Source organism: Taeniopygia guttata, chromosome 2 (assembly GCF_048771995.1).
Source record: "Taeniopygia guttata chromosome 2, bTaeGut7.mat, whole genome shotgun sequence".
NCBI lineage: Eukaryota > Metazoa > Chordata > Aves > Passeriformes > Estrildidae > Taeniopygia > Taeniopygia guttata.
The window spans coordinates 32,541,496-32,566,961 of NC_133026.1; the positions used below are offsets into that span (position 1 = coordinate 32,541,496).

Sequence of the window (25,466 nt, forward strand, 5' to 3'; positions counted from 1 at the left end):
GGAAGTGTTACTTCAGACTGGCAGAAATGTCTCACATGTGCTCAGCAGCTGGGAGCCTGCTGATCTGTCCCTTGACACTGCACACCTCAGTGAACATGTACAACTCTTCCAGGCTTTTCACTTAACCAGAAAACAACTGAAATTGTAACTTTTTATGATTGTGTTCCACATGAGCTGGCAATGAGTCAGCGTCAGCTTGTCTAGATCAGCAATAAATCCAGAACCGTTTGTTTTTTGTTCTCTGGTAGTTTTTACCACACATCAAATGTTGTCTTGTTGTGCTTAAAGGTCCCATCAAAGCAAGTAGTGATATTTCTCAGAAAAAAAACCAAAAACATGTTTTACTTATGAGGGAAAAGTTTTTTATTAGAATGTGTTCACAACTATTTCTATCGTTCTCCTTTGGCTAATCAATGAAATTCAGTACATTTGCAGAATGTTCCTGGCATGAATCAAGCACCACTCCAGCAAGACAGGCATCCCTGTGGATGCACCTTCCTTACTGAGCAGAGATTGCCGCAAAAAGTCACTGTCCCCTAATCACTGGGAGGCACAGCAGGGAGATGGGGAAGGTGGGAGTGCAGCAGGTGCTGCGGGGCTGATTCAAGTTAACCACTGGAGTTATAACAACCCTTGAGAGCGGCTATGAAAAGCTGGATTTAAAAGAGGATCACTTGTAAAAACTGGGACATGGCTGACATTGGGGGACACTGGGACATGTTAACCACGAACAGAAATGTCAAGGAAGTCAGCTGGCGGCTTTCTTCTCTGACCCTCCCGCTCAAATACAGAGGTGGTTTTGGACAGCTTGCCAGCTGGGTAATAAAAACTGTCACCATTAAAAATACACTAATATTTCTGCTGTAGCTTATTATAAGATGTTTCTTCAAGGATTCAGCAGATGTCAAAAAAGAAATGCACCAAAAGAGCAGAGGATCTCAGTGCTGGTAATTTGCCACCCTTGAGCCTGCAGAGGTGTAGGGTGGAGAACCAAGGCAGTATGACACCATCACCAAATTCTGAAGAAGCTGGGTTGTTTCTTACCCAATTCCCAGCTCTGGTGCCTGCCAGCCTTAGCAGAGAGAGCAGCATAGCAGGGAGTGACTCAGTCATGCTGCTTGGAGCAGTGGGCACAGGCACTCAGGTTCACCGTGCCAATTGCCTTCACACAGTTGTGTCCACATTGCAGTGCCTCGTGGGCTCAGCTTTCTGCAGGCCCACATCAGATGTGCAGCTTCTCACGCCACTTTGCACTACCACAAAAGTATTTGAGGTAATTTGTCTCCTGATTTATTTGCACCATACACTTCTTGTCAGCCTCCAATACTCTAAGTGAGTTCTCCGCATTGCATTCCCACTGCAAACACATTGCGTGTTACTGGTTGCCACTGCTGTTGACACGATATGTGATACTATAGCCAGGACTCAGGATAGTTTACTCTCTGCCTGACAGTGCCACCAGCAGCTGTTAGAGTCCTGCAAGGAAAGGGGACACTCTGGTGTGGAGTATGTCTTTACAGGTCAAGGTTAAAGGGTACTGCATGCATACATTGTAGTGTCTATGTTCTCAAGCTGTGCTTTTTTCCAGATACCTCAGCCACCTCTTGCCCTGCCTGCTCCTAATTCCTCTTTCAGAGTCAACAATTCCCCTGAGACTGTATCACATGAAATCTGCCTCCTTAAGCAGCTGTCCTAGCCTTCCGTGCTCCCTTGCATAATACAATAAAAATCCTTTAAAATCCTGTATGTGTCCTGTCCTAAACCTTCCTGTAACATTTCCATGTCATGGAGAGCCACTGCAGTCTGGCAGTTTCCTTCTCCCTGTGCCCTACACCTGGCCAGGCTTTTCTTTCCACTCTGAGGTACCCCTGTGCAAGCTCCCTGGTGTGGCCCCTGCATGTAGTCATCAAAAATCCAATAGAAACAGATTGCAAGATACCCCAGCTGGTGGCTGGGATAAATGATAAGAAAACCTTTAAGAATCCAGAGAGCATTCAGCTTCAACAGACCAAATATATTCATTCCCTTAGGAGCATTATAAAATACGGCCACTCTTGGCTTGCAGTAAGAACACAAGCAATTAGGAAATCTAGTGCCCATAGGTACATTACATGCCAGCAGAGAAAGTGGCAGCAGCAGCAAGATGTAACCAAGGCAGGCTAACTAGGCTCTCTCAGGAGTCCAGAGAATATAATGGATCACTGTGTGTTTGGAGCCGATACAGATCAGCCCCTGGAACTGATACAAATCAGCCCTTTCCACCCAGACATTCAGGAAACAATTTTTTTGGCCTAATTTAGCACAAAAATATATTCTGGTTTATAGCAGAACAACTTGATTAATAGAATGTAAGTCAGATCTCTTCCTCCTCCCCCCCAACACACCCATACAGACACCACTCCAAAATACATTCCTTGAGGTTTCTTATCTGCAGGCAGATGTCATTCTCAAGTGAACATGTCAGGCATCCTCATCCTTCTGAGCAAAGCAAGAGATGGCTGGCTGTCACATTCATATCTCTAGGAGTTCAGTTTACAATTCAAACACTCAAACAAACACCCTCACTACATTACAGCAGTGTTGTTAGTAAGACTGGGAGGACCTATAGCCCTGTCAAGATGTACCCACCCCAGAATTGCTTCCCATATCGCCATGTGTGCTCTTTCATGCACTGCCTGACTGAAGAAAAGCTGGGCAAAAGGCAGATGGGGGGGATGCTTTCGTGTTTCTGCACTTGCTGCTTTTACTCCTCAGGGAGGCAGCTGAAGCAGGAAAGCAACCAGCAGGTAAGTGCAGGAGAGAGATGAGGGAATACTGTTGTCAGACTGTGGCTATGGGTTCTCCTGGGAAAACTGCTAAACTAAACTGCCATCTCCATTCCCTGAGGTCTGATGAGCTCAAACCTCACAGCTGTATTCTCATTGCTGCTTTTGTGCCTCAGGAAAGCAAGTTGTAATTCTGCGGAAGTATCAGTGATAAATCTGCCCCATTACTCCCATTTCCTCTGGTCCTTCTGATGCTTCCCAGCCGATACAGCTCAGGAACGCCGTCTCACCAGAGCTCTGCCAGCAGAAGCGGGGAGAGGGACTGTGAGCACGAGCACCGAGTCTGGCAAAGAGAACGCTCTGTAACAGATGACTATGGGTTCTTTTACTCTGGTAATCATAATAATACATTTTATTTATATAGCACCTATTTGCATGGCAATAGGCGCAATATGTGTGTTTCAGTGAAATGAGACATGACAGCAAATGGATTAAAAACTACGATTCATCTTGAAATGAGGGAAAGCAATCAAATGAATCACAGAGCCAAGCACTGGTAAATCATTCTTAAAACAGCACAATAGCAAAACAAATGAAAAATACAGTGTACAATGCTTTTTCCTTGTCTGATGGCAAATACTGAGTGACATTGCTAAGCTTATACAGAAACAGAGCCTGGTTTACCATTAAATTTCATGGAAACCCTTAAAGAGGGAATTATGTAAGTGCAACTTCAGTTTTGCATTAGCTATGTGCTAACCCCAGTATACACATGGGTTTGAACCCTTGCAAAAACCATTATCTTCTAATCCTGGCATCGTTCATCATGTCACAAGAATAAATGAAATGTGTTTTCCCAAACTTTAAGCCCCTTCAATTTTAATGGATTTAAAATTGGAAAATAATAGAGAAGAGCCTATTAATATTCACAATCCATTTTCTCATATGGAATTCTTCAGCTTCCTCAGCCCTAATTAGTTCTTCTGAGGCTGTCAGTTGCAGGCAATATCAACACTCTAGTCATCTCTTCTGCCTTCTCCTCCCATGTCCTCACCCATATTTGTTATTCCTATCCTCCTCTGCCAGTGTCAAGTATTCTCCATGTTCATTTCTCCTACTGACTCATCTTCCTGTAAGGAACCAAAAAAATGACACAACAGTCTATGTAAAAATGAAAGAATCTTAACCTCAGGACATGGAAGAATCTGATTTTTTTTTTCCAGTGGGAGAGTCACGCACCTAATGCCCCATAAGATGCTGGTGGCTGGCTTGCAGGACCAGAGCAAGAGAAACTCTTAATTCATTCAAATTTCTAACTATTTGACTTCAGCTGCTCTTGGCTGATCACTTCAGAAGAAAGCTAGGCTTTTCCTTAGAATTTGCATCTTTAGACTTGTATGTTTCTGCATATTATGTTTCTCTACTGGCAAAGCTCTTCCCAACTTATTATGAGACATAAATAATTCAAATAAGCAGTGGAGTATAAGACTAGAAATCCTTCTGTCAGGTGACTGGATCTACCACGTATTAAAATGTAGCAGACAGAGAAACATTTCTGTCAATTTAGAAAAGACATATTAAAACTCAAATTAGCAAGGCTGCCCTTTCCTGGGCTTGTAAATGTATACATCTGGATGTCAGGAAAAGGTATTAACACATGGTCAGCTAGCAGCTGTCCAGCTATGGTTCAGTCATGCTGCATAAAGCTGATGGCAAAACTGTCCTTGACATCATGTGTCAAAATGTTTAGTTATGATTTTAGTGTATATTCTCCAATTGCTTAGAAAGAAGAGAAAATATCAGCATGATTCAGGATATTTTAGGAAAACAATGCAAGTGTCTTAAGCCCCTGGGTGCCCTCTGTTCCTTGCCACTGCATGACTGTTAAATTGGGTTCTGACATAGCACTCAATGGAAAGATGTGGGAGCCAATAAATAATGTGTGTAATTAAGCTGAGGCATTGAAATGTCTGTCTCTCCTCCTGAACTTGGCCCAGAGAGTGGGAGGCTGTGCTCTGTGATAAGCACTGTGCTCTGTGATAAACACCTGAGCTCCTAAAGTCAGTGTGGGGGCAGAGACACTTGCTAGGAGAGGATTTGCAGCAGTAAACAGAGAGCAGGAAGGCACCTGATGGGAAATGCTCTGGCCATGCACCAGTCTTTCTCACCACATGCTCGCATCCCTTGCCCAGGTTTCTCTAGCTGTTTTACAGGAACATGAGCAGCACCTGGTATTTTCCACTAAAACAAGACAGAGGCACCAGGAAGAAAACAATTTGTGGAGAGGAAAGTCTTAGTTGAAAGAACCCAGCTAAAAATGCTCACTGTGAGTTCTCAGACAGGATGTAGGAAGACTTCATTGGTCATTTTCAGCAAAGCTGAATCAAAGCCCAAGCTGGCTGAGCTCAGGGGCGCAGTCGTAGAGCTGTCAGCTGGTACCTACTCCCTCAGGGCACAGAATGATGCACGTGTCATCTGCAGATGTTTGTGTGACCAAGGACCTGAAAACTGTCAAATGCAGATGTTTGCAGTGCTGCAGCACAGACATGATTGCAGCGCTCCTCCCACTCCAGCCCTACAAGCACTGTGCTGCTGGCATCTTATCTGAGAAGAATACTCTGCTCTGGTGCAATCACATTTTTTTCCAGCGTTTTGCAAACCCAGTAGACTCATTTCTGACAATGTTCAGCAGACCCCCAATTTGGAAAATATGTTTGAAGAAGCCTGTAAGAAATACGGTGTGACTAAGGTGGAATCTTAGTTTAAGCAGTCTGTTGTGTGATTGTTTTCAAGAATTTTTCAGCACAAAAGCGCTCACCATCTGCCTGTAAGCTCCTGCTGAGTCTCAAAGGGTTCTGCTTTGAGGTGTCCTTCAGTAAGGAGCTGCTGTGTTAAAGCAAGGGCTAACTGTTCAAAAGATCAATTTAAGCAAGACACAATTCAAGGTAACCTAATGATTACACTTGGGTCAAAATCATCATATGTAGTAGGGCTGAAGAAGCAGAAGGAAGAGCATAGTGTATGGAGATATTTATAACTCTTCTTTTTGACTGACATTAATTAACTTGCCAACTGGACTAACTCACAATGAATCAACATCCTGCAGAATTGCAATGTTCCACCCAAAGTGGGAATATACTTTGCTACTGAGCTGTGAAACACATATTTATAAAACACCATGATGCTGGAAAGCGGTTCTGCAGTGTGAAGCAGCACAGATATGAGCTATACATCTCAGCTGCAGTATCATATTTTTTTTACTCATTTGGTTATTTTAACATTTTTGCCTTTATATTTGTCTTTCAAAAAGTAGCAAGACACAACAAAAAACATATATTAGAAAAAAATGTAAGGAACATCTTGGTATATGTTTTGGTCACAGTAATGCTATTTGGTGCTACTGAAATGTATAGAGAATAAATAATATAACTATTCAAATATGCTGGCTTAGGATACCATACTAAGGAATAAAAGTTAATGTTTTGACCACAACACTCATTCTACATTTTCCTACTAAAACTACAGAAATATTTTGAAAAATTTTAACAGACTAATTTGAAAATTAAACATAGGCATTGTTCATTTGGTATTTTGCCCATTTTTTATTACCTACCAGAATCTACATAGTTGTTTAATTGGAATGTCTGTCTTAATCACCAGTATTTTGATTCCTGAAAGAGAGCAGTCAATTGTGTGTTATTAAGATTCAGATTATTTTGGAGGGAGCAAGATAATTACAGGTCAGTCCTGCCTTCAGTTCCCTATCATAATTCAAAACTGTTAATTCTGATTTCCACTGATGCAAAGCAGTTAAAAATTTTTTGGAGACAATATTTCTTAAATAGGAAAGATTCTTTTAGAGCAGATATGTTTTATATAAAATATTTATCATAGAAATTAATTTCCTGATCCTGAAAAATAGATGGAGTTTGAATCTCCTACTGAATTTGATGGAAGCTGATGGAAATTTTGTGACTCTGTGAGTCTGTGACTCTGTGGATTAGGCCTCTAGCAGAATTAGAAGGAGAACACAGGGTGTAGAAACTTTTGGATGCTGTTCATCGTATCTACCTTGAATATTGCCAGCTTTCAAGGTTTCCTAAGATGTATGATAAAAACAGAAATATTAGAACCATTTTTTGGCTGCTGAAGTTATTGGTGAAATTTGATAAAAGACATTTGAAACACAGTAAAAACTATTGTAGGTTATCAATAAAAAGAAACAGACAATGTCCATGTGCCATGTTCTTCATGTCTCAAAATCTTCTAAGTGCTCTTCTCTACTTAGGGTAGCTTTCAGCTCTCTAGAGTATAAATGAAGCATCCTCTTGCTGAGAACAGTGTTCTATTTTGTCAATTAATAACACCTGTAAACACCCACATTTAATGACAACTGCAATTCATTTTCAGCTTCAAAACAGAATTTGTGAATTTCACTGTGAGAACAATGACAAGAATGTGAAGATGATGAAAAATGCAATCTATTTTGCCCATACATTTTTAATAAATGAAGCACATATTACAGTGAGCTATTTTTATAGTTTTTTCATCTGTGATGTTGTAATGTGTAGGTACAAAATCCATCAAGATAATACATTAATGTTTAACAGTTAGCACATCAAACTCTGCTCTGAATAAACAGAGATGCTCTTTTACTAACTTGATTCTATTCTCTCCAACGTTTCTTTATACTGTCAGAACTTATTTACTTCACTCTATTTTTGAAGCACTAATGTAATCTTTTTTTAATGCACTAGAAAACTCAAAAGTGTTGCCATACTTTTAAGTTATCACAACATACAAGTTTGGGATAATTTATTGGCATATGCTCATTAAGATCTGATAAAGTACTAGACACAAATATTCCTTGCCACTGCACTACTGTTAAAAGTTCATACACTAAGCAAAAAAAAAAATGTATTGAGACCAATATAGTAGCGGGCACATTTAGAACATTTCTAAATTAATCTGTTCTGGTTTAATAGTTTTTCCTTTTTTTTCCAGTATCTGTAGAAGTTGTGGCAATGTAATTCTGAACTCTGCTAAGACTGACTGAATTGTGACTAGATGAGGAAACCTCAATGCATAGAGTTGAAACTGCTGTCATTGTTAGATACCCACTAACTGTCCATAGACAGGACACTTGAGATACTTGACAAGCTTTGTGAGGTGTTAGTAGACAGTTCTTAGTTTTGCCCCTTCTGAAGAAAAGCCAAAGAGCTCAGAGAGAAGGCCTTGCAGGAACTAATCTCTGAGGCCGCAGAAGCTCTTGGTGACAAATGCATCAGCTGGTTCAGCTGACTCAACTGCTCCATTACTTCTGTCCTATCATCTGGGAAGAACAAGAATACCTCAACAGCAAAGCTCCATGGAAAGTCTGGAGAGAGCTTACCTATCCAGCTGGCTAGCCATATGTCTCTCTATCCCTAGCTCATGGCTGAAGTATTTATGCATTAGTCTGGCTGGTTTATTATGGGAGGTAGACGTTGCAATGGCAGTCATTTCGATGCCAACAAGTAGGCATATGAAGTCCACCAGATGACATCAAGTATGTAAGACATCTGTGTAGAAATGACAGTGAAGATAAAGGAAAATCTAGAAGAGGCTGGCACCTTCTGGAGAGACAGCTGGACACCACGCAGGCTGCCTGCAGTGTCAAAAATGTCTTCGTTTAGGCAAGATTCCTATCTCATATGACTCACAACTTTCCATGAAGTTCTGTGTCATCAGGGAGAAATGCCACAATTTGCCAGTTCTTCCAACATGTATGGGACACAGTGTTCTCATCCATTTTTTAGGCCAAAAGCAGCCAATATGTTCTCAGTGAAATGCAGCATGTTTCAGTCCATAATATACTGCAGAAAGACACAAGATGCCATGTTTTAATGGCCTATTAAAATGCACCTACTGTGCTTCAAACAGATCCAGATTGGGAAACTTCAGCTACCCAAAACTGTACCAATGGTCAAGCAATACATGCTTTATTGTGTGCTATTCCTATAGTAATTTTGTTCTGTAATATTTATCAATAAACGCCCATTTTAATGAAATCTATTTCAATGAGTTCACACTCCTATATGGAAAAAATAGATTTCTATAAAAGGAGAGGGCTTCTAGTGCACTCTATAATGATATTTTAAAGCTGTCATTTTAAAATAGTACCCTGGAAATGTAAGTGATAATCAGAAATCATATTTGCTGGGCTAAGATTTCTGTTAAATAGAAATCAAACTCAAGTGTTTAGTTTAGATGATTGCAAATTTGCTCTTGGTGATTAATACAGCACTAAAAAGGTAGGATTTTCTCAACATTCCTTTTCCCTTATGCAGAGGTAAAAAGGTCATGCCACAGAAGATAAATGTACAAAACCATATGCTCCCTTCTGCTTCCCTGAGTGGAAGAAAGAAGACAGCTGCATATTGTGGCAACAGGGTGGATCCCAGTAGGGACTGACATCTCTGTGCTGGCTTTTAGTTCAAGCTAGAAACACTTCTCTTACCCTGGAAGGGCTAATTTATGTCATACTCCCTATGACGATTTGACACTCCTTTCTTCCCAAAGTTGGTCTTACTCCTGAGACTGTTGAAGGAAACAGCAAAGGGCTGTGTTTGGTCTAAGTGGCAGAGGTCAGCCTTCACCACTGGGGAAAGAATGTGAACCTTGGATGGACTCAAACTTCTAAGAACTTATTTCATTTTTTTTTTTAAGAGCTGATACCTGCATTTGGAAGCCTGATTTTGACATTGACTGCTTTGCATTTAATTAAATGCAATTAATTTCCAGCTTGATGAACAAGCATTTTAGCTGTCACACAACCTCAACCACTGGCTTTGCCAGTAGTAGTGTGTGTAAACATGAACTCTTGTAAACAATGGTACTGGTGATTTGAGAGTGGATGCACCTGCAGAATGGTTGTACCTGGCCTTACTATAAGTCACTTTTGTCCTGCCTTTGAGCCTTGTCTTGCATTCTTCAGACACAGATAGGAATCTAGACGAGATATAAATTCAGAAACCCGAAACAACAATCAGATTTTGTGATTAAAAGAAATCACATGACCTTGTCACCTGGCCAAATTCTGTGTACAACACCTTCAAAAATTCAACGTAGAACTTAATATGTTATTTCTTCTCTTAATATTTTTTTTTCTCTGAAACAGCTGTGCACTGTAGAATACCAATGGCATGTCCTCTTTCTTTATCCCTTCCCCCCTCCAGATTCCAGTATTTGACTAATAGACAAATAGATAGTATCGCTGCAAAACATGTATAAGAGTTTATAAAGTATTTTGGACCTTAGAAGGTTGAACTCCAATACACTACAAGGTTGCAGGCATGTACCACTATTATTTACCTTTGTTTTGAGTAATCTTATGCCTGGGAAACTACTGCTGCTAACTTTCAATTTTGATCAAAGACTTATTTAATTTTTGTTTGCTTTGGGGTTTTTTCTTTAATGAGTAACTAGATAGGAAAAAGTACTATTAAAAATCGGAGTCAGTCTGTTAATAGAAAAAATAAGGGATTTTTAGCCTTGTCTGACAGGACTAACCAGGCATTGCTGCTTCTAAATTTTGCTTTAAAGAAGAGTTCTGAATGTCACACCATTTGATTTTTAGTAAAATATTAAAGAAGTAGAGAAGAAACCCTGTAATGTGTACACAGCTTTTGAAATGCATAAAAATGCTCTCGAACACCTAGGAGGGGGTCTGCTAAAACCTAAAGTCAAAACAAAAATGAGAACCCTGTAGACAATGAACAGAAAGTCAGCCCTGCCAACCGCCTTTGTCCTGTGAGAAGCATGAAATAACCAGCCTGTACTTCCTCTTTGGCAGGTGCAGCCCCATATTAGTCAGCTTGCTCTCAGTTACCTCCTCTGCCAGAAATTTGGCTGATGCAAAGGAAATGAGAGTTTTTTCTGTAGCTCCCACAGACAGATTTTTATTGTACAACTCCATACATCTGTATTCTAACCATCCCCATTCACCAAAGTAAATTGCACAAAGTGGTTCAGGAGGCCGTATTTTCCTTTGGCTTTCCAAAATCCACTCCACAGAAAAATTGATGTTTTGACTGGACATAAAACTCAGAACAAAAGAATGCCATTAGTCCTGCAAGACAATTTTTTTTTTTCAATTGATAAGCAATTTTGTGAAAGAAATTAATTGCAGGAACAAAAAATACAAATTTGGGTTCTGTTTAGACCATGCAGTACAAGTAATTAGTCTTTAAATTGAGATATTGTGTTACATGTGCCTACAGTAATTTTTTTTTTTAAACCTAGTTTGCTGTAGTGCCCATAATTAGATTTCTTTCAAATACTTTTAGGACTTTTAGGATTGGCTCAATTCTTAAAATTACATATTATAGTCTTACAAGCATTTGAAAATTAAAGAGGAAATGGAAGTTATGTAAGATCAATACTGGCAGAACAATTCCTGAATTGCTCTTCCCACGGTATCATATTTGTCATAAGAATTTGATCTCTAAATATGGTTCTAAGTAAAATGAGTACTTTCTAAAAAGAAAAATACCTAATCAGCAGTTATCTTCCTCTTTGTTCTCCTTTCCAATCCATGTATCTTTTAAAAATACCTCCTATTTTGTTCTTAAGTCTTTATTCTCTCATTCAGACAGCAAAGTGTCTTCTGATGCTGCTGTCATCTTTGCCAGACTGACCTGTGGGTTCCGCTAAATGAATTTGCTATGGCAGATAGCAGGGAACAGGCAGCAGTGCTTCTACTGGCACTGTTTATCTTCTACTAGATTTTCACTGGAGACACAATTTTTTGCTGGCATCCCATTGAGCTGGAGACATGAATAGCAGTGTATTTTGTCTTGAGAAGATTTGGAGCCAAAGAATTTGGGAAAAGAGGTGTCTTTTGTAGCTACAGAGCAACAACAATTTAGGGAAGAGGACCTTTCTGTAGAAGCTGCTAATTTAAAGTTAGTTTTTCTGTTGTAAGGGATGGTTCTTTCTGCACTCAGCTGACTATTAATTTGAAGCATGAGGATACAGTGCCTCTCTGGCAACACTTTCTGTAAGAAGAACACTATTAGGAAATGAGATGAGTCTACTCATGTAGGCTGCTGAGCTGTGGCTTTTCTGATATGGTTAGGTTCACAAATGATTTGATTCCCTGGAGTTTATTTGAAGTTTTTAATTAAAATCCTCTTCATTGGTTCTCTGATTTTATTGAATGTGACAAAAATTTCTTGGGACTTGATTTTTCTTTAAACTACAGTCCCTTTACAGCTATCACATAGTGTAAAATATTTTTCCAGTGTGTGTAAATGACATCATTTTAGCAATGTAAAGGAAACCTTTGGGAAAATGAGAATGTCTGTATTATGTTTTTCTGGAATTTCGTCTTTGTGTGCCTGGACTGAAGACAAGATGGTGAAATAGGAGAATTTCTACATTTTTCTTTAAAGAAATTATTTTCAGATACGAGTATCTTGTCAAGACATCTCATATGCATTATTCTCACAATCTTGTCATTCTTCTCTTTCACTCTGGGGCCCTCCTTCTCCAGGAGGCTATGGAGACTATGGAAAGGGGAAAAAACTAAGACATTTTCTCATGGCCAAAAAGGACTCCAAGTATGCAAGCTTTCTTCCTAAAGCAGAGAAACCAAAAGTACACAGTTGGTGAGGCCAGGAGGAGAGCAAACAGTGGGGAGCACAGAACTACAGCCAGCTTGTTGATGCACAGCTGGGCAGTTGTGGCTTGGATTCTGGTCCATGCTCCCAGTATAATTTAAGATTTATCATTGTATGGAATAACCCATACATACCAGAACTTTATTCACTGTAGAAATAGTTTCTGTGAACTCATTGAGTCACTGTATCATTGAGTAATTCAGATAGGAAGGGAACCCCAGGGGTCTTTATCTCAACCTGATGGTCCAAGAAAGCACAACTGTGAGAGCACGCTGGGTTGCTCCAGGCTTTTATCCATCTGAATCTTTAAAACCTCCAAGGATGGAGAATGTATGACTTATTTTGGCAAACATTTCTACTGCTTCCTGTTGTGAAACAGGTTTTCTTTGCCTACAGACTGAATTTCCCTTGGTTTAATTTTATCCATTTTTTTTTATCCTTCAGTCATGCACCACTGAGGAGCCTGGCTCCATCTCCATCTCCCCAGTAACCCTCCTTGCAGGCACTGCCAGACTAGTGTCATGTCCCCTTCAAAGCCATCCCTTCTTCAGACTGAACAAGCCCAGCCCCCTCAGCTTCTCCTCACTGGCCAAGTGCTCCAGCCTCCAACCATCTTGGAAGCCCTCTGCTGAACTTGGTTCTCTTCATTCAATGTCTTTCCTGTAGTGAGGGTCCCAAAGCCCCCCAAGTGGGTGCAGTATTTAATGTGGTCTAGCAAAAATAATGGGGCAATAATATACTGACTTTCCTCCTATATTAATAAAGCTTTGGTTTCTGTTGATCTTTTTTTGCTGCCAGAGGACACCGCTGGCTCATGTTCAGCTTTCTGTCTACCAACACTCCCTGGGCCTTTTCACAACAGCTGCTGCCCAACCTGAATTTTCCTGAATTTTCCCCCAGCCTGAATCAGTGCAAGGAGTTGGTCTACCTCTGATGCAGGACTCAGCTTTTGTCCTTGCTGAATTTCATGAGGTTTGTGAATGCAAAGGTCTTCCTGGAGGGCAGCCCTCCCACCCAGCATTTTAATTGCACCCCAACCTGCTCTCAGGCGTAAATCCATTGAGCAACCATCACTGTGACATTTCCTCCAGGTCATTGTTAATGATGTGGAACAGGACATGTTCCAGAACTGACCCTTGTGGTGCTCCACTTGTTGTTCTCACTACTGTCCCCATGGTCCACTAACCACTGCCCTCTTGGCCTGACCATCCAATCCAAGCAGTTGCCTGCTCATCCAGACTGAAGCCCATGAACTTAGGTAAAAGGACATTGTCAGAGTCAGTGTCAGAAATCTTACTGTAGTCTATGAAGGTATTTTCTGCCTTGCTTAGGTCTTGACATCTATAAATCTGGCCATTTTACCATAGAAAATTTTCAGGCTGGTTAGACATAATTTACTCTTTGTAAATCCATGCTAACTCTTTCTGGTCACCTTCTCCATGTGTTTAGAAATGTGTTCTGAGAGGACTCCCTCCAGGACATTACCAATTACCTAAATGAGTCTGGCCGTCCAGTAGTTTCCCAAATCCTCCCGTTGGACTTTTCTGAAGATGGGTGTAAATATGTCTTTTTTTCTGCTGTCAAGGACCTTCTTCAATCTCTATTACTTTTCAAACATTGCAGAGAGCAGCCTTGTAAAGGCACCAGCCAACCCACTCAGCTCTTTCAGGTTCAAACCATCTGGGTTGCATGAGCTGAGTTCTTGCAAGTATTCCCTGTCATGATTTTCATCTACTGCTGGTACTTGTCTTTTTCCTTGCACAAAAGCCTGGGAGACCTTGCTAGTGAAGAAGGAAGGAAAAAAAGCATAGAACACCTAAAACAGCTGTTTCTGCTGTCACTAAATCACCCGTTATTCAGTAACAGAACATTGTTGTGGTTCAGCTCTATGGATTATTTGTGCGTAACTATATTCAGAGGGATACTGTAGACAGTAGATCCTTTAGTGAACTTGTTACTGAGACTCAAGGAGGAAACAAAAAATTTATTTTTGATTCAATTTCATTTAGCTAAGCCTTCTACAGCTCATGGCCACACATTCTAGTGAAAGAAAGGGGTTGGATATTCTTTATATAAGAAAGATAAGCACTTTTGCACCTGTGAAGAAGTCTTGAAATGGTCTTTATGTAAGCTGTTCTTACATATTTAGATTTTTTTTGTCATTTAGCCCAAATTTCAAGACGGGGATGAGGTTGTGTTTTGGTGGATTTTTTCCCTGCTCTGAATAGTGTGTGGGCTGAGAGTTAAGAATGCATATAGGTTGTGCACAGGGAAAAAGTATAGGTCACCTGAAAATAATTAGCACTTCTGAAGTAACTGTCTTTGTGTTTGAAGTATAGCTCATAAAAAGAGACTTGTTTTCATAATATGGGTTTTTAAAGAATGTTGTTCTGCTGTCATGCTTACTCCACATTGTGAGGAAAAAACCCCACCAACTCATAAAGAGTATCACATAGAGAAATAAATTTTGCAGAAAAAAATAGCTAAATATTTTCAATTGCATCTAATATAATTTCTTGGATGCACACACTGATGGGATATAAAATACAAGTATACACACAGAACACCTACAACAATATGTTCAGGCAATTAAAGAAAATGAAGGGTACTTCCCAAACTAAATATTCAAAAAAATATGTCATTTCAGCTCCTAGCTAAAAACCCATTGTCGTTTGGGACTACATCTTTCTGCCTACACTGCTACAAAGATGCAAATTCTGTAACGTTACTGACCTAATGAGAGGGAAATGTGCACTTGCAAACTGCAACAGCGTAATCAATGTGATTCCTGTGTCCAGTCAGTGACAGCTATTTTTGAGTTGGGCTAGCAGTCACAGGTGGAAGAGTTTTTGACAGATTTCAGCAGTAATGTACTTAGGTAATCATGTTTCACAGAATTAAAAAAAAAAAACCAACACCCAAGAATTGTAATTCTAAAACTCTGTCAGTGTGGAGGAGCAGAAGCAGCACAAGAAAATATTGCTTTTTTCTCTGTTGGGTCAAGCACAGCCTCTGTTCTCTGATAATGGCAAAATCTTGCTGCTTTAGAAGGCTGTACCTATGCTACCCAATAATAACCTTGCTAATTGTATAGTGTTGTATACAGTGGAAAGATTTTTCCTGACCCCGCAGGGAGCAAGTGCTGTGAAGCATGAGATTTGATTAGCCTTATTATCTTAGCCTGCCCAGTTACCAATGTTGTAAGCTGCCATGAAATTATCCACCCCTTTTAAAAAGAAAGCCATACTATTTGTCTTCATTATCTCCTTCTATGGAGTTGAATTCCACATGCATACAGACCTCAGTGATGAAAATAGCACAGGAATTACACATGTAGCCTTTTAACTCTGTAGGCACTGTTTTCTTTTATTCTTTCAAACCACCTTTCCACGTAAATCAACATTCTCCTAAATATCATGGGTTGAATCACCTGTTCCTGAAAGAAAACAGGTTTTATTTTACTGTCAATATTTGTAATTACCTATGTAATTAACTCTTTTAATGAGTTACTCTGGAGCAACTAATAACTTGGAAAATGGTACAATTTCTTTGAAATTTTGCTAAGATTGTATTTGGTGGATATTTTTTCAAAATGTTCTACAATGTCTTGCATACAGAAATGAAAACAAACTACACACAAAAATTAAATTAAAATAAGGATAATGCTAATGATAATTAAAAATTCCCTAGCTCATTTACTTGGCACAAAAAAACTTAGTAAGAAATATTTTGGATGGTATGTAAATGGATACATACAATTTACCAATGTATGATGATAAACAAGTTATTATCATAAGATTTCCAAATTAGTGCTAAATACAGCAAAGCAACTTCATTGTCTTAAATTTTCCAGATTATGAAGACAGCATATTTTGGTGGTTATCAAATAAAGAAGCAGTCTAAAGTTAGGTCTGTCTTAAGACTGATCATAATAAATGATTATCCAAATTAAACACTGCTTAACGTAAGCGTGTGGAACTGGACTTGCAGAGCATGCCAGCAATGAGCTCAAAATCTCCTTAAAAAAATACACCGCCCCAAAGTCCTTCACTCAACACCAGTTTGCCACAACAAGTATGGAAAGCAGAATGAACTCCAAGAAGTGCCTCCTACATAAGTGGGTACAGGTGTTTCATTTTGTCATTAAAATAGTCATCAGAACAGTGATAGAGAATTTGGAATTCAGACCCAGAGTTCTGCAGAGAATAAGACAATTTTGGCACAGTTGACACCAACAAGCAGATAACCACTCCACTATTGTGGCAGTGCTGTGGTGATTACAGGTCTTGTTTTCCATGGGTACAATCCAGAACTATAACGGGACTGAAAACCACATCCTCCTTTCCACATTCTGAATACTGGAATGTCTGCTCCTCTAACTCCTCTAACATCAGGGTAAGAGCACTAGCAAAACCAGAAGACCCCGGAGGAAGATCTCTACATTGTTGCTTGTAGCATCAGCAGAGAATAGTCAGAATGTTAGCCACCCTAGTCCCAGCAGTTTTAAAGAAAGGAGCAGAAGATTTAATATCAAAAGTGCTCAAGTGATATCTGTATCATCAAAGGCTGAGTTCAAAGCTCTGAGGAGTCATAAACTCCAATTCCAGTGAATGCGAATCAATCAGCTCAAAAGTGTCAAGGGCTGGGGCTGCCCTCCCATACGCTATCTGAATCCTGTGGCTAGACAGAGACTGAGATAATCCCTGGCATAAAGAAACTCGGTTTTGGCACTCTTCTAACCTATGCCTGGCTGCCCATGATCACTAGCCAGAAATTGCTGGGACATAAGTCAGCCCTGGCCAGGTCCTGTCTTCTCTGCCACAAACTGGGAACAGGGTGAGGCTTGGCTGAAATGCAGTAATTGCCCATTAAATAGACAAAAGATATTTAAGGTCGTTTTTGCACTGCAGGAATGGTTCAAAGCTCTCAGACTGAACAGCACCAGCAGGGTCCTAAGGACCATCCTTGTACGTGGGATTTCTGCGATGAGAAGCATGCAAATGTAAGTAGCAAAAATCTCAAAGGATACGATAATTCCTGACACAGGGTAAACATCAATTTCTAAGTTCTTCTCTAAAACAATACATCTCTATTTCTTCCTTGACCCTAATAGATCAAATGGATTAAATAGTGGGCAAAAAATGGTGTGTGAGCATTTGGGACACATTCCCTAAAGGGCTTTAATAGCCGAATAGCAGCTGCAGAGGCCAGAATGGAAGATGCTCAAAAGACTATGGAGCAACCAAAGTACTTTGTGTTTACATACTTCTGTTGCAGCCAAAAACAGGCTCTTGTATTGCACAGGTTTGGATTCAAACTCTGAGCTGAACTGTAATAAGGAACCTCTAAGTTTTGCAGTGAAGTAATTTTCTTTCACTGGCCATGAAGGTAAAGTCAGGATACCATGAAAGATGTCAGCATAAATTGCTTTCTCCTTAATAGAATAATGTTCAGTTTTCACAAATACAGAAACTGTGAGAGAAGAAGTCAACAAGATGTAGAGTTGTGAAATACAGGATGAGATGGCATTTATGTGTTTTTGTGGCTCTGGTTCAATTAGAACATCACCAAAAAATAAATTACAGTCAAAGGAGAGAAAATGACCTAAAGTTATTTTTCTGGGGAGCGAGGGTTTTTTATGCCTGTCAGTTTTTCCATCATAGCTGCAGGGGTTCAAACACCAAAAGGGTGATATAGGTCATTATGTTGCTTAGAATCCCTCATGCCATTTTAAGTTTCCTTTCAGTTTAACAAGGAAAAGGTAACTGTTTGTGAAGCAATTTACCAAAAATATGTTCAATTTGGACTTTTTACTGAGAAATTGCAGGAGGGCTGTAAGCTCTTTCGACCTGGGGATGTATAATTCCACATGACTATGAAGCTCTCAGCACAGGGTAGCTACTGTAATTTGAAGAGTAAGTAAAAAAAATAATTCCTAAAGGAATTTTACACACTGTTTTCCTAAGATGAAGTGCACAGGATCTCATTTACTTGATGCAATTTTATTGGACAATCTGAGAGAGGTTTTTCACCTGCTGGCTGCTGTTCCACAGTTTCTGCAATTATGCCGATCATAAATATCAGCTGCTTTTTTTGATGTTGGTGGTGGCATAGATATCAGTTTAGCCATTATCTGGTAGGAAAGCAGGATCTGAACCCATTAAGGTGAAAATGGGTAACTAGCGGATTTTATGTTAGAACTCTGCCCCCTCATAGCTCTGGCTTTTCCTTTTCCTCAATGGGTCCCAAAGAAAAAGCCAGTGTGAATTGCAGACAGCTTGTTATGAAGGTTTACCTTATGTCACACCAGGCTACCAGGTATTCTTAAAACAGCATAATTATACAGATTGCAATAAAGTGTATGCTCGGATTCAAAAATTTCCAGGAAAGTCGGTATGAGGAGAAATAAGTGAATGAAAACAAGTTGAGGAATGACAGATTGTTTTGGATATGAGCATTTCGTTTCTGGAGCAAATTTTACCCTTAGGTGAAAACCAAAAAAAATACAGTTTTAGTTAGCATTAATTCTGCATGCAGGAGTGACCGTACACACCCCAAATTTCCCTAAGTCCACGAGCATCCAGAGGTGAGAGCCTCCCTTGAAACAAAAAGCGAGAGCTGCTCTGTAATCATTGCTCAAAACAAACGAAATATTTAAATAGTGACCAGAAGTGTGGGGAAATCACTTTCCCAGCATTATTTCCATTTAAGTGGTCTTGCAGGTTATTGGCATCAGGGGAAACTCCCCACTTTCCCTTTCCCCTCTGAAATGTGTGACTTCCCTGCTAGCATTTCTCGCGCTCCGCGACTGAGCAGGCAGCGCCACGTGTCCCCTCGCGGGACACGGGACCGGGTCCCGGACACGAACCGGGGGAGCCCGAATCCCGTCCGGGAGCGCCGGCGGGGACACGGCGAGAGGAGCGGGGCACGCTCGCACACGGGCACGCTCGCTCCCTCCTCGCTGGCTCAACACCCACGGCGGCCCTCACAGACGCGGGCTGTGACACGAACACGCGCGTGTCCCCACACGGCCCCGCGCCACCCCCACCGCCGCCCCGCACACACGCGCGCACGCGCGCGCTTGCACGCGCTGTGACACGCGCAGTCACGCGCACTCCCACACACTCGCTCTGTCACACCCGCCGACCCCTCTCGGCCCCTCACACTGTCACTCACACTCACACTGTCACTCACACTCACACTGTCACTCACACTCACACTGTCACTCACACTCACACTGTCACTATCAGTCACACGCACTCACGCTCTCACTCTCACGGAGCGGGCGGCTGAGGCAAAGGCGCGCGCGCTCCCTCCGGGCGGGTGCGGGGGAGGCGCTCGCGCGCCACTGCCGCGGAGGCCGCGCGCGCGCGCGCGCGCTCGCCGGGGGTGGGCGGGGCCGAGGAGCGGCGGCGGGAGCGCGTGCCACAGCCACGCCGGCGGCGCGCGCCGAGGCGGGCGCAGAGCGGCGGCACCTCCGGCTCGCGCCGTGCCTCCGGCAGCCCCGCGCGCCCGGGATCGCCCATGGGGCCGGGCGGCGCCCGCTGAGGGAGGAGGGGACGGGGAGCAGCGGGAGTCGGTGCCGGCCGGTGAGTTCCCGTACCGGCAGGGAGGTCGCGTGCGCGGGGAGGGGGAGGAGGGAGGGTTCGCCCGCCCGGCTCCTCGCTTCTCCCGTCCCTCCCAGCCGGCGGGGAAATGGTGGTGGGAGGCGGGGTCCCGCAGCCATCCCGGCCGAGCCCCTCGAGCCGGCGGTGGGAGCGGAGGCGCCGCGTGTGCGTTTGGCGTGAGGCGGGAAGAGCCGTCCGCAGGTAGCGGGGCCGGGCGGGCCTGCAGAGGAGGAACATGGCAGCGCCGAGTCCGGGCAGAGGGATTTTGCCCCTGGAGCGGGGATTAACCCTCCTCCTCCCGCCTCCGGATGCGTCCCTGCGAGACTCGCGCTTCATCTGCCGCTCCGGATCATCCACCCGCCCACCCCCTTATCCCTCCACCCCCTTTCCCGGTATTTTCTCTCCTCCTGGAGATTATCAGGTTTCCCGCCCCTCCCTCTCCGGGATCCTCCACCTCCCCCCTCCGAGGGGATTATCTTCCCCCTTTGCCGGATTATCCCCCCAGTTCGCTGACCCTCCCTCCGCGTTTATGCTCCGCCGCAGCCTCGCCTCTCGGGGATTATCTCCGCTCCCTTTGGGGTGATTCTTCCTCTCCTGATCTCTGCCCCGGCCTTTCGTTGCCTATTTTCTACCTGAGGAAGTCAGCCCTCCCCTTCCGTCTGCCTCTGACTGGGGAAAGGGGCGAAAATGTGGTTGTGACAAGGTGGGCAGGAGTTTCCAGCAGTGCTGTCATCTCCTCGGTCGTTGTGCGAGTACTACAGGCAAGTGGATGTAGCTGTAGGAGAGGAGGCAGCAGGGCTGGATGTGCGGAGCTTGGACCAGACTTCAGCCTGTGGCGTTGTGCTCCGTATGCAGGAAAATATCTGAACCCTTCCTGCGATGTTACATCTGGTGGAGATGAAGGAGAGCCGACCTGGATCAGTGCTTTATAAAAACGTGCATGGGTGCTGGGTGGTAGAGGCTGCACGGCAGAAAAGCCAGCAGCCCCTGAGTTTCTTTGAGGAAGGTGCAATGTGCAATAGTAGTGTTGTAAGTGGGAAAGTGCTTGGATGACATTGCTGCTGTCCAGGGGTCAAAGCTGGCTTGGATAGCTTCTGTCTTGGCTTGAAAGGCAGCTGGCTTAGGCTGTTGCTTGGTGTTGAGGAGGAAGCAGACTGGTATATTTTGTTGAAGCTCTGATGCGGTTCGTTGCTGTCAACTTGCTGGCTGAGGAAGAATGTGTGTGTTCCTAAAACAGGGGGAGAAGGTTTGTCCTGTGTATTTGGCTCCTGTGTGTGTTTGACCAGTTTCCTCTCCTGACCTGCTCTCCCTGCACATGGGTTTGCTGGAGGAGAGTTGCAGATCTTCTGGCCATCTTGCAGTGCAAGGCCCAAGATTATATCCATTAAACTTCTCCCACTTGGCTTTGAGAAAAGGAGAGGCTGTGAGAAATTGTACAGAGACTGGGCACCTATAAATAGATGTCGGACTAAAGGAGGCTTTGAAATCTTAGTATGCTGCTTCTGAACAGATAGTGTCTGTTAAACTGGTTGGGTTGACACTAGCATCATAATGTTTCCTTTTATTTCTGCTGAGGTGGTTGGCTTTTAACACTTTGACCGAACCATATAACATCTGCCAAAAAATTCTTCCTCAGGACATAGAGAAAATTCTCATTTGGATAAAGTGCTGACAATTGGAGTCTAGTTTGAGCTCATTTAAATGGGATTTTTAAATGACTACCCTTCAGAAAAATCTTTAGTTTCCTCTTCCCTCCCTTGAAATGCTTGGAATTCATAATCTCGTGTCCTTATTTTGTTCTCAAGGTATTGCACTAGATAGATTCCCTGAGATCTATGTTGCTGTGAAAAATCTGCAGTACCCAGGTACAGTATCACAACACTGGTAGCACTGCTAGGCTTTTATCTTGTTTTTTAGGTTTTGGATTTTTTTGTGGTTTTTTTTTTTTTTTTAATGGAATCTTTGACATCTAACCAAAAGGGTGTCTATTCAGCTTCCTTGAATTCAGGGTGCTTACATATGTTTTAGATATTATGGATCACTGCTCTTTCAGCTTGTCTTGTTGAGAACTAATTAATATGGAAATTATTGACAAATGTACTGTACTAGCTCGGTGGAATGGTATCTGTTCTGCTGCTCTATTAGTGGGCCAACTGCATAGTCTTAAGTCTCTAACATGATTGAAAAGCTGTTGCATCATAGGTGCAATTGGACTTTTTTTGAACTACCTCTTTCTTGTGCCCTTTTTTTCTTTAAAAAATAGTGGAAGATATTAAATCGTGATGTTTCTTTTTTTTTTTTTTTAATAAAAGAAAAATAAGAAAGGAAGTAATGAAAATATGCCTGAATAATACAAAAGAGTTTTAAGAAACGCTAATAGGATGAATATCTGCAAGAACCCTGACTTTTAGGACATTTCTTATTTAGAGCATAGAATTTTAATCTGATCTTTATTTTCTTCTTTATTTTTTAGTACAAAAAGGGAAGGGAAAGGTTTTGTAAACCTCAGGGAGGTGGAAAGGAACAGAAATCTTGGCAGTATGACTTACTAGTTTTGGCATTTTTAGTTGATATTTAACCATAGTAAAAGCAGGAAAACCAAGTAATCGATCAAATAATTTGACTTGATTTTAAGTTGTTAAGGATGTGATCAGGACATTGTCCTTAAACACTGGGTATCTTCGGTCAACACCAAGATCCAGCTTGCTGTTGAGTCCATGTGTTTGGTATTTCTATGTGCAGAAACAGAGGTCAGTGATCTGCAGAAAACTTTACAGTACCAAAATGTCAAGCAAAAGACTCTTTAGTATGAGTGTGTACAGTGACTCAGTCTCTGAATTCTTGTGTTATTCTAAATGTATTTGTTTGTAGAAATTGTAATTTGAATGCCATTTTCTATAAGTTCAGTGTCCTGCTTTAAACCCATACTTTCTGTTGGGTGATTTAAAGTTCTCATTGCATGTCCCATGCTTGTGAGTGCCCTTTGATCCTCTGTGCAGGACACTGATCAGTGAATCTTTTCTCATGCTGAAGAAGTGGGAGGAATTTCTTTTTGCTCAAGAGACAGGTATGCACTTGGGATCTCCATGCAGATGTGGAAGGAATAACATTCTCAAGATCTGAAAGGATGAAAAGCTCACATATGTTAAAATAAAATTCTCTGTCGTGTTCTGTGCTTAAACTAAAAATGGATAAAACCTGGAAGGGCTGGCCTTGCACATGTGGTAAAAACCTGAGTTTTTAGAAGCATCCCGCAACTGGAGGTGTAAAGACACTACTGGATTTATTTGTGTGGAAATATGACAGAATATGATGGCAGGGTTAAGAGCAAGTCTGTGAGAGGGAAAAGCGGTTTTACTGTCCCTCACAAGAGAAGAAGCTCATATAGGGTGCTGGAGAAGAGGGAGTTTAGTTGGGTGTGACATGCGAGAGACAGGCTGGAATACAGATGTGCTGGCCACTGTTAGAGGGCTTGTATGATTCCATGGTCATTGTAAGCACCTGCAGCTGGATCTCACTTATACTACAGCAATACTGTAGTGCAAGAAAGCATGGTGATGGCAATGTGCTATCCTGTGGCTTAGAATTGCTTTTTTTCAGAATAAAGCACACCTGAATTATGTAATTTTGGCTGATGTCACTCTTACAAGAATAATAGAGACCGAAAAAAAGATAGAAAGAAAGGTTAGTGCAGGGGTTCTTCCATATGTAAACATTTACTTTCCTATTTTGGGTTAATTAGAGTCTTTGAAGTTAGAGTAATTACACAACCTTTGTTAAATAATAACAATAAGAATTGAAAAATGGGATGTTGTCTAGTCTTATCATGTTTTAATTATTTTCAAGGTCTGTGCCTTAAAAGAAAAAGGTGCTTCATACAGTGTTTCATATTAGCGACCATTCCATGGGTTTTACACATCAGTTATTTAAATAACTCATTCTAGTGTCCAGGTCTCATGAAACCATGGTGGGAATTAGAAAGATACTGAAATCAGATGACATCTCAGGTTTACTAACAACAAATGTTATTTAATAAATTGCCTATACATGTTTTTTAAGATTATTGACTAGTTTTGCATTCTGACAAGGAAGTGTTTGAGAGCAGGGACTCGGTGAAATCCATACTTACTGCAGAGAGTGACAGTGGTTTCTATAAACTTGTTTTTTGGGGAGGGGGACACAAAACATGATGACACATGACACACACACAAATTCTTTGTATTTTACACAAAAACATTGCTCCTCTTGCAGCTTCTGCTTACACAAATCCCAAAGGATGAAATTACTGTTTCAGTTAAATTCACTTTTCCAGTAGGTGGAGACAGTTGTTGATTGGAAATAAGCTTAAACCTTTACATTTATTGCAAACATTTTATCAAGATACTATTGAAATAATGAAAACTAGTATGTAGGGAAAAGTTTAAATTTTTATTTTAAGATAGTTTACTTAAGCCTCTTATTGAAGGAGTTGAGGCATTCAAATATTGCTTCTGTAGTAAGAGTGACTACTCAAATAGTTTGGGTTTAATTTTCTAATTATCTCCACCCACTGGTCAAATATGCATTAATGAAAAGTTTAAGTGATACCTTTTAAAATATCCAAACACTGGATGGAGGAAAGTACATTGAGGGTAAATAGACTGAGGTTAAAAAGATTGGGTAAAGTTTTTTCTTAAGATTAGTAACACAAGTTAGGGGAGCCGTCAAGTAAATCAGCAGGAGAATAAAAGAAAGGTGTATCAGCCATTCTGACTGTGTTATTCCATTCCATTATACATTTTTTAAGCATATTTTATTCCATATTCATTTATTAATTGTTCAGAGATCTGACTGCAGGGATCATGTCAGAGGTTTTGCATGTAAAACATGTCAACATCTTTTTATGTCATGTTGATTTATTTTTTAACAAGTCAGTGGGCCAATTGGTAAGTCAGCCCTTACATATCTTATTAAAATTCCATCCCATTCCTTTCCTGATCCTCTGTTGAAGTTTATATCTTTTTGGCAAGATGAATCTGCTTATGTAACAGAAGTTCTCAAACTGGGAAGACAGACTATATTCTAGCAAATGAAGTGAGAGAAAACTTAATTTCTCCTTTCCAAGCTATTCTGGCTTATTGTACTGTGAGTTTTGCTGTAGCAAAGGACAGGGTTGCTGCACAGAAATGACTTGAGCATTATTAATTTTGCTGTAGTCATACTGCTGCTTACAGCTTCTCATGCATTCTTCAGATTATTAGAAGGAGCTGTAATTAACAACTGAAAGTTCAGTTTACGCATTCTTTGGTAAAGAACATGCAAGCAGGGAGAAGTTGTTAAGTGAAACTTGATGTTCATGGAGTGTGTGACAGTAGGGCATTCAGTCATCTGAATTCAAGTCAGGCAGACAGTCTCTCTTCTCAGATCTACTGGCACGGCTCTGCTGCTTACAC

At 41.4% G+C, this 25,466-nt stretch overlaps 1 protein-coding gene across 4 annotated transcripts in view; it reads left to right on the forward strand.

The window, feature by feature from the left end:
• The first annotated feature begins 19,871 nt into the window (after nucleotides 1-19,871).
• PALS2 (protein associated with LIN7 2, MAGUK p55 family member) overlaps nucleotides 19,872-25,466 on the forward strand; it is a 59,564-nt gene continuing 53,969 nt past the window's right edge. Inside the window, exon 1 of one of the 4 annotated variants that reach the window (XM_030264854.4) lies at nucleotides 19,872-20,016. The gene's annotated coding sequence lies outside the window, so the exon portion shown is untranslated. Of the gene's footprint in view, nucleotides 20,017-20,212; nucleotides 20,236-25,466 lie in introns of those variants that run through there. The other 3 variants (XM_030264855.4, XM_030264859.4, XM_030264857.4) reach the window with 3 other exon arrangements.